General features: G+C 47.8%; 1 pseudogene; it reads right to left on the minus strand.

Moving 5' to 3' along the window:
- Positions 1–3,157: 3,157 nt before the first annotated feature.
- LOC120651399 lies at positions 3,158–4,776 on the minus strand (annotated as a pseudogene).
- Positions 4,777–8,014: the final 3,238 nt, after the last annotated feature.

Consider the following 8,014-nt stretch of genomic DNA (forward strand, 5'->3'; position numbering starts at 1 on the left):
TCCGAAGATTTATATATTATTTCACGAAAGAAAATTAAAACAGATCCAAATTATCCTTAGCCAGACTTGTGAAAAAACAGATCCAAATCGAGATCTAAGCGCGGTCACAAGGGAACTGTTGCTTCATCAGAAGAAAGTACTTACTAATAAAATTCATTTCCGTCGCATCCGGCTTGCACGAGACGATTTGACTAAGAGAGTGGCCCCACGACCAGATATGCAAACAGTGGTGGATAAAAGCAATGTGAAAGGAACGTTGAGCAAGTCTGTATAACCTAGCGTGCAGTTGACGAACTCTTTGCAAGAGAGGTATAGGAATATAAGATTGTCAACAATGGAAACGAACCAGCTTCAGCTAAACTTGCCACACTATGTTATAGTTAAATAACTATTTTCTCCATCTATAAATACAAGATATTCAAATATTATCACAAGTCACACTATCATAAATTTGACCAAATCTATAGAAAAGAGCATTAATATTTACAATTTAAGACTAGTTGTTATGGGACAAATTTTTAGTATTGTGACCAAGAGCAATAAACCTATAGAGATTGAGTCAGCAGAGGCTCGCTCTATCAAATGAGCTTCTTTTTGTTAAAGTAAAAGTGAAAGAGAGTTGTGAAAGTGATTAAATCTTTTTTTTACATGAAAAGTGATTAATTCTTGATGAAAGGAGTTTGTGCATATTTATACTCTGCCAACGGACAGGAAGTGGCCCCTTCGAACACAGTGGCTATATGTCGCTCGCGCGACAAATTTATCATTCATCGCCTGAAGAACGAAGCGCAGGTGTCAGCCAATTATATATTGGGCCAACCAGATCCTTCAAGAGACCTAGTAACAACAGCATTGACACAGAGCCCGTTTAGTTACAAAAAATTTTCACCCAAATTTTTTTGGCTCACCTTTAGACACATGCATGGAGCATTAAATATAGTTAAAAAATAAAACTAATTGCACAGTTTAGATATATACGACGAGATGAATCTTTTGAGCCTAATTAGTGCATGATTAGCCATAATTGCTACAGTAATCCACATGTACTAATGATGCGGTCAAAGGCCTCAAAAGATTCGTCTCGCAGTTTCCAAGCCAGTTCTAAAATTAGTTTTTTAATTAGTGCCCGAAAATCTCTTTTGACATCTGGTCAAACATTTGATGTGACCTTTGTACCAAAAATTTTCATCAACTAAACACCCTCACATGCTTACACGGCAGCACGTACTGCAGTATGCAGAATGGTACAACAACATGCATACACTAGGTCATTATTGCAGGTATCATCACTTTTTTATTTTTTATTCTTTCTTTGTTTTCTTCTAATTTATTTCCCTTCCTACTCCTGCCTTTTTATTTATTAATTTTCTTTCTCTTTCGCTTTCCCTTTTTACGCCCCCTTCTTTTTTTCCTTTCCTTTTCATTTTCTATTTATATTTAAATTTTTGTCATTTTTTCTTTTGTATGTTAAATTGTTAATACACGCATACTTATTTTTCCTTCCCTTTCCTTTTATTTTATTCTCAATTTACCTTATGTTTCTCTAGTAATAAGTCTTGCTTTCATCTTTTATTTGTTTCTGATAATACTTTAATTTTTTCCTTGTCATGTATTTAATTGATCTTTATTTATAATTTGTAGTATTTGTTAATATATTTTTTACTTTAATTTAGCAAATATGTACTCTATTATAATACTTTGAAGTGGTCTGAATATTGACTTATTTGTTCATTTTTTAGGAAAATTTGTTTGGTGAGTTTAATTTATTTGTTTGCAATATTCATAGGCTCAAGTTTTCGCCATGTTTAATATTTTGTTTGTTGTACATTATTATTTGTTCGGTATATTTAATTTTTTGTTTGTAAAAATAATTATTTGTTTGTTTTGTTAAATATTTTTCTCAAAATATGAATTAATTATCTAGCATTAAAAAATATTTTTAATAAAAATCGTCCAAATATATTCATGTGTGGTCTTGTTTTGAAGATTTTGTCATAAGAAACACAGTGGAGCAATCAGAATTTAATTTAGATATATGGTTATGATTTATTATTTTTTTAATCTTCACCATGTTTGCATGATAAAAAGATTTGTCTCTTTTGCTTGTTGCATGTGCATGTGCAGACAACCCATGTATAGATGTTAGTTACGTATTGATTTTTGTGTGAGCCAAGATTCAATTAGGCCATAGATGATGGAGGTTTGGGTCAGCTTTCAGGCGATAGGAAAAAATATTATCGCCTTCTGCGATGCATATCCGTTCCCCCCTTCGAGGCACCCCTTCAGGGTGGGTTCCCCTTTGGATTTATCCACTAATTACTAAATTAAATAAATAATTACATATTGATCACTAATTAATCTATTTTTCTTCAACACTTTTCTTAGTAGCCTCGCTCCAAAAGCTGTTTCAGTCCCTGCCTTCTACCAAGGGCCATTCATGATATTTTGATGGCCTGAGATGAAACCCTTAATCTAAACATCACAGTATTGATATAAAAATGCATTGATCACTACTTTGTTAGGCCAATCCCTGTGGAGGATTTCATATTGATGTTTCAAAGATAGCCACATAAGCAAAAAGACTATAAAATCATGGTTGAAACTACCTCTCCCAATGCCTAATTTCATGTTGTGGTTTCTTAGGGTCTATGTTGCATTTAATTTCAAGACTCATAGAGTGTTGGTATTTGTGTAGAGAGAGTTTTATATAGATGAAACTGGTTTCTTCTCTTTCTTTTTAAATTCTATGACATGTCATCATATAATCATACATGATATGCTAATTAATGTGCATGAAATTCCTATAAAACTCCCATTAGAAGTGGCCTTAATGTATTCCTGAGACAGAAATTAAACCATAAGTGATCCTGAAGTAGACTGTCCCATCGTAATCTTGGCCTCGTTTGGTTTCTCCATGTTAGTTTCTAGCACGAATTTCTTTTTCATGCATGGAGTACTAAACGAAGTTTATTTGCAAAATTTTTTTAGGAATGAGTGTAACTTTTCGCAAAAAATGTAATGACGGTAATTAATCCATGAGTGGCTACAGTGATGCTACAGTAACCATGATCTAATCACGCGGTCAAAGGTCTTATTAGATTCTTCAGGGTTCCTAGCGCAGGGGTTCTGGAGTTGATTTTGTAAACTGCTTTCATTTAATATCCTTAAATTGCACAACAACGATGCATGCACCCAGCACACTCAACATCATCAACAACGATGGATATGGATGCATCTTGCAAGTCGACAATGTCAATGCCGAGCGGCGGCCGCGGCCATCCACTTGCCGGCGACTTCCTCCAGCACCTGCCAGGACGACCCCCCATGCGCGCACGCCCGCGCCGCCGCCCGCTGCAGGTCCCCGGCCCCTTCTCCTCCTCGTCCATCACCTCCCGCACGGCCGCCGTGATCTCCTCCCGCGCGATCAGCCCGTCCGCCCGCGCCGCGCGCGGCCGCAGCGCCACGCCCACGCTCTCGGACAGCACCGCTGCGTTGGTCCTCTGCTCCGCGTGCAGCGGCCACGCCACCATTGGCACGCCGGACGCCACGCTCTCCAGCGTCGAGTTCCACCCGCAGTGCGACACGAACGCCGCCGTCGCCGGGTGGGAGAGCACGCGCACCTGCGGCGCCCACGCCGCCACGGCGAGGCCACGGCCGCTCGTCCGCTGCACGAAACCCTCGGGAAGCCATGCCAGCGGGTCGTCCTTGTCGCTCCCGTGTCCTGTAAACATGGCGAAGTCGACGCCGTCCAGGCTTGGCGTGCGCACGACCCAGAGGAACCTGTGGCCGCTGTCCTCCAGCCCGGCGGCGAGCTCGGCCGTCTGCTCCACGGACAGCGAGCCGGCGCTCCCAAAGGAGACGTACACCACGGATCCCGTTGGCTGGCGATCTAGCCACTCTATGCACGGCGACACGGCGTCTTCGTCGGAGATTGGCCGGATGAGTGGCCCCACCGGGTAAGCAGACGGGAACGTGCTTCGCTCCGCCGCCTGCCTGAGCTCCTCCGCGTTGCCGGGCTCCATGTCGTAGAAGGTGTTCACCAAGAAGCCGTCGGCGGCGCGGTACCGGCGGCCCTCCTCGATGAGGTGCGCGTAGACCGGCTCCTTGCTGTTCTGGAACCCGTCGCCGTAGTCCTCACGGCGCAGCAACACGCCCCCGGGGAGCTTGAGAGCGTCCGGGAGGTCACGGAACTCCCCGACGGAAGCAGCGTCGTCATCGTTGAGCTCCACGGCTCTGCGCATAAGGGAGAGCGCGGTGAGGTTGGTGGGGAAGAAGATGTAGGCCGGGACGCCAAGCTCGGCGGCGAGGGGCAGCGTGCCAGCGTCACGGCGACGAAGAAGTCCGGCACCAGCGCAGCAAGCGGGACGGCAGAGCTAATGTCGCGGAGCAGGGCGCGGAGGTGTGGGACGGAGCGGCCGATGAGCTCCAAGAGCACGGTCTCGAGGCGGGCGTCGGCCGGGAGGTCGTCGAGCGGGACGGCGGGAAGCGCGGCGGTGGCGACGCCGGCGTCGCGGATGGAGGAAAAGACCGCGGAGTGCGCATCCGGGCGGGCCGAGAGGTCGGCAAAGGTGACAAGCGTGGCCGCGAGGCCGTGGTGCGCGACGAGCCGCTGCGCCAGCTCGGCCATCGGGATGAGGTGGCCGGCGCCGGGGCTGCTGATCAGCACGACGTGCGGCCGCGGCGGCGCCGTCCGCCGCTCCGCGGTGCCCGTACTGACCAGTGACTCCATTTCCATTGGTCGCGTGCGCGTCCTGGCTCTCCTTCGGGCTGCAGCGCGGCGACGAAACCCGCGCGGTTGTTGATGACGGCAGGGGGTTGACTATTGGACCAGCAGATTTCGGATATGGTAAAGAACAGTGGGTATATGTTTTGTTTATCTAGGTTGGCTTACCGTGCTTTTAAACTTCGATTAAGTCAGTCTCAGTGAAAGTTTTAGACCGAGAACTAGTTAACTATGTCAGATGAATTTTATGGTAATAAAACTCTCCTCACATTTTATGAAACTCTAGCATTCTCTCTTTTCTTGTCATGTCAACAAAAATAATGATATTTAATGTCATAAAATCTTTTATAAAACTTTAGACAGGGCAAATACTAATAATAGAATATACGAGGCATTGGATGATTCATTTTTATCTTCGTCTTCTTCTAGCATCTGCCCGCTTCGACTCCTGCTCCCCACACGCTCCTCGACGGCCCGGCGGGCGAGAAGGGCAGCAACCACAACCCCCAGTGAGCCTCGCCGTGCCCCGCGTGCAGCCCCTCAGAGCGTCGCCCCTCGCCACCGGCGAGACCACGACCGCCCCTGGGCGTCGCCAAATCCGTCGTGAGCCGCTCTTCAATTCCTCGCAGCTACGGATTCCTCTCGCCCTCCTCGACCGATTTAAGCCCCACCCATCCGTTTCGCCGCTTTGCACGCAGGACCTCCTTGGTGACAAGCTCCGCCGTCCCCATCGTCCATCCTGGGAACGTTCTCATCACCTCGTCTCCCCACCCCGCGATCCCTCGGTGAATGTTGTTTAAACTTCGGTGATGCTAAGGATAGGATAGGACGTCCATCAACGCCTTCCCACCGTTCTTATCCATACTGCATCTCCCCCATTCCATTTCCCTCCATGCTTCTTGGACCAGGCCGGTGGCAAGCGGCACACAAGACCAGCAGCGGCGTGCAACGACGGCCGTGGGAACTCAGCTGGTGGCGGCGCACAAGGCCACCGCGCGAGCCCTGGGCCGGCAGTGAGCCCCGTGTGGGCGGTCGCGAGCTCCAGGCCAGCGGCGAGCCCTGCGGGTGCCGGCAAGCTCTGGGCCATGGTGCGCAGCTCTAGTTGGCGGGCGGTGGGCGGGGCGCACGCGGTGGGGACCGGACCGCCGCTCCCCCGCACCTTCCCCCGCCGTGCGCCGCTCCCCTGCCAAGGGTGAGGCACGCTGGTCACCGGAGGATCTCCGGGCAGCGGCCATGGCGGGTAGCTCTAGGAAGTTGCAAAAGGAGCAAAGGCTGTAGCAAGTGAGCACCAGATCATCATGTTGCAATAGCTATCTATGATGTTTGCAATAGAAATTTTTAGATGTTGCATGTGTTTCATGTAGATATTGCAAAGTAGATCTAGATTTTGCGATATTACATATGTTTTACACATATGGTGCAAGTGTTTTACACATATATTACGATGTCGCGTCTTCAATGAGATATTTGAAACAGATATTGCGGTTGGTTTTTCCTCAGCATCAACAGATGACTAATAACATTTTTCAACATTAAAAATGGTGGTTGTCTATGTTGCGGACATTTTTCTTATATGTTGTGGACATTGTTAGTTGATGGTACGATGGACCAATGGAGGTCCGATGGGAAGTTTCTCCATCAGACATCCGGGCATTATTAGCAGCGCCGTTTAAACTTAGGAGTAGGACTAATGTTGTGTTTGGTTGTTTGCATGAGCCCGGCTTATAATAATTTTAGCTAGTATAATATTTTTATCTAGCAATAAACAAGACGAAAGATCTGAGATTGTTTAGTAGCGTTCTCCGATTCACTCTCCGTAAGAATATAATTCTAAGGAGCGTTAACAAGCAAACGACGATATATTTTCTCAACCGAGACTACTTCTCATCAGGATAATTAGGGGAGCAAATCTTTTGTTTTGCACATAGAAAACCTGTATCCCCAACCCCACCATCATTCACTCCGTCCAGTAGAGGCCGCACTCCTCTTCTGTTGATTTCTTGCTATCAACCGGCCTCTCCATTAGCCACACGCAGGAGAAAACTCTCCATAGAGATGATGCTAAACCACTACCTGGTGTTCCGACCCGTGCAAACCAAGGGCTTAGCTTGTCTCCTTCATTTCCCACTGACACGTCCTCTCGCTAAGCCGCACGCATGCACGGCATGTGAACCGTACATGTTGTCGAGCTTGGAATAAGAAACGTTTTTGAGTCGGAGTGAAATGAAGCTAGTAGAGGTAGAGTAGGTGGAAACTAAACTAGAATAGAGACCTACTAAACACGCCCTCACTTAGAGTAGGTGGAAATTAGGTCGAACCCTATTTAACAATGTTATTCATACGTTTGGGACTTGACTACAAGGGATCAGGTGGAAGGAAAAAAGAGTTTAATACTTACAGATGTAAGTGCTATTTGTTGGGCCATGTGGCTAAGTAGAATCGATATTATTTTTTATAAAGTAAACCCACAACCTTATTTGCAGATCCTTTTCAGGGCGACATACTGGATAAGATTTTGGGCTTTGCTTCAGAAAGAGGAGGACAAGATTACTATATCAGAGAATTGTCGAGTTTTGGAGTCAATAGCTATGGAGATCTTCGTAAGAAATGGGTGGCAGTTTAATAATAGGTTTTGTTTATAATAAGCTGTTTGCTAAATTTAGCTTTTTTCCCCTCCACATACTTGGTTCTCTTTTATAATAATGGCCGGACATTTCACACTGTGTTGTAGAGGCCGGAATATTGAAATATTCCTTTATCTAAAAATTTAACTGACGTAAAAGTGACACGCTCGTGTCGTCCCGCGTGGGCGCCTCGAGCGCCCCTTGGAACCCTAGCCACCACCCTCCCCTTACACCTATGCCCACCGCGCCGCCGCCCTCGCGGGACACCGGAAGCCCGTGCGGCTCACAAGGAGGGCGGGGCGGGACCACTTCCCCATCCTCCCATGGATTTGGGCGGGCGCGGCTGCCTAACCTGGATGAGAAAGCTCGCCGGCGCGGGGGCACTGGAGTCATCAAGGCCACGGATCCCGTGGCTATGCTGCCTTTGCGCGCATGACGCAGTGGGGACGTCAGCCGGCATTGTTGTTGGCCCGCGACGTCCGCGTGGTGCGGGCTAATGGTGCGGCCGGTAGGGCAGGCCAATGGCGCATCGTCCACGTGGTGCGGGACGACGGCGCGGCAGCGGGCTGGCGGCGCGGCGCGGTGACGGCCCGATGCGGCGTCCATGGGGTTGCGGCTCAACACGGTGTCCGTGCAGCAGCGGGTTGGCAGCGCAGCGAGGCAGCGG

This window comes from Panicum virgatum, chromosome 1K, assembly GCF_016808335.1.
Source record: "Panicum virgatum strain AP13 chromosome 1K, P.virgatum_v5, whole genome shotgun sequence".
Lineage (NCBI taxonomy): Eukaryota > Viridiplantae > Streptophyta > Magnoliopsida > Poales > Poaceae > Panicum > Panicum virgatum.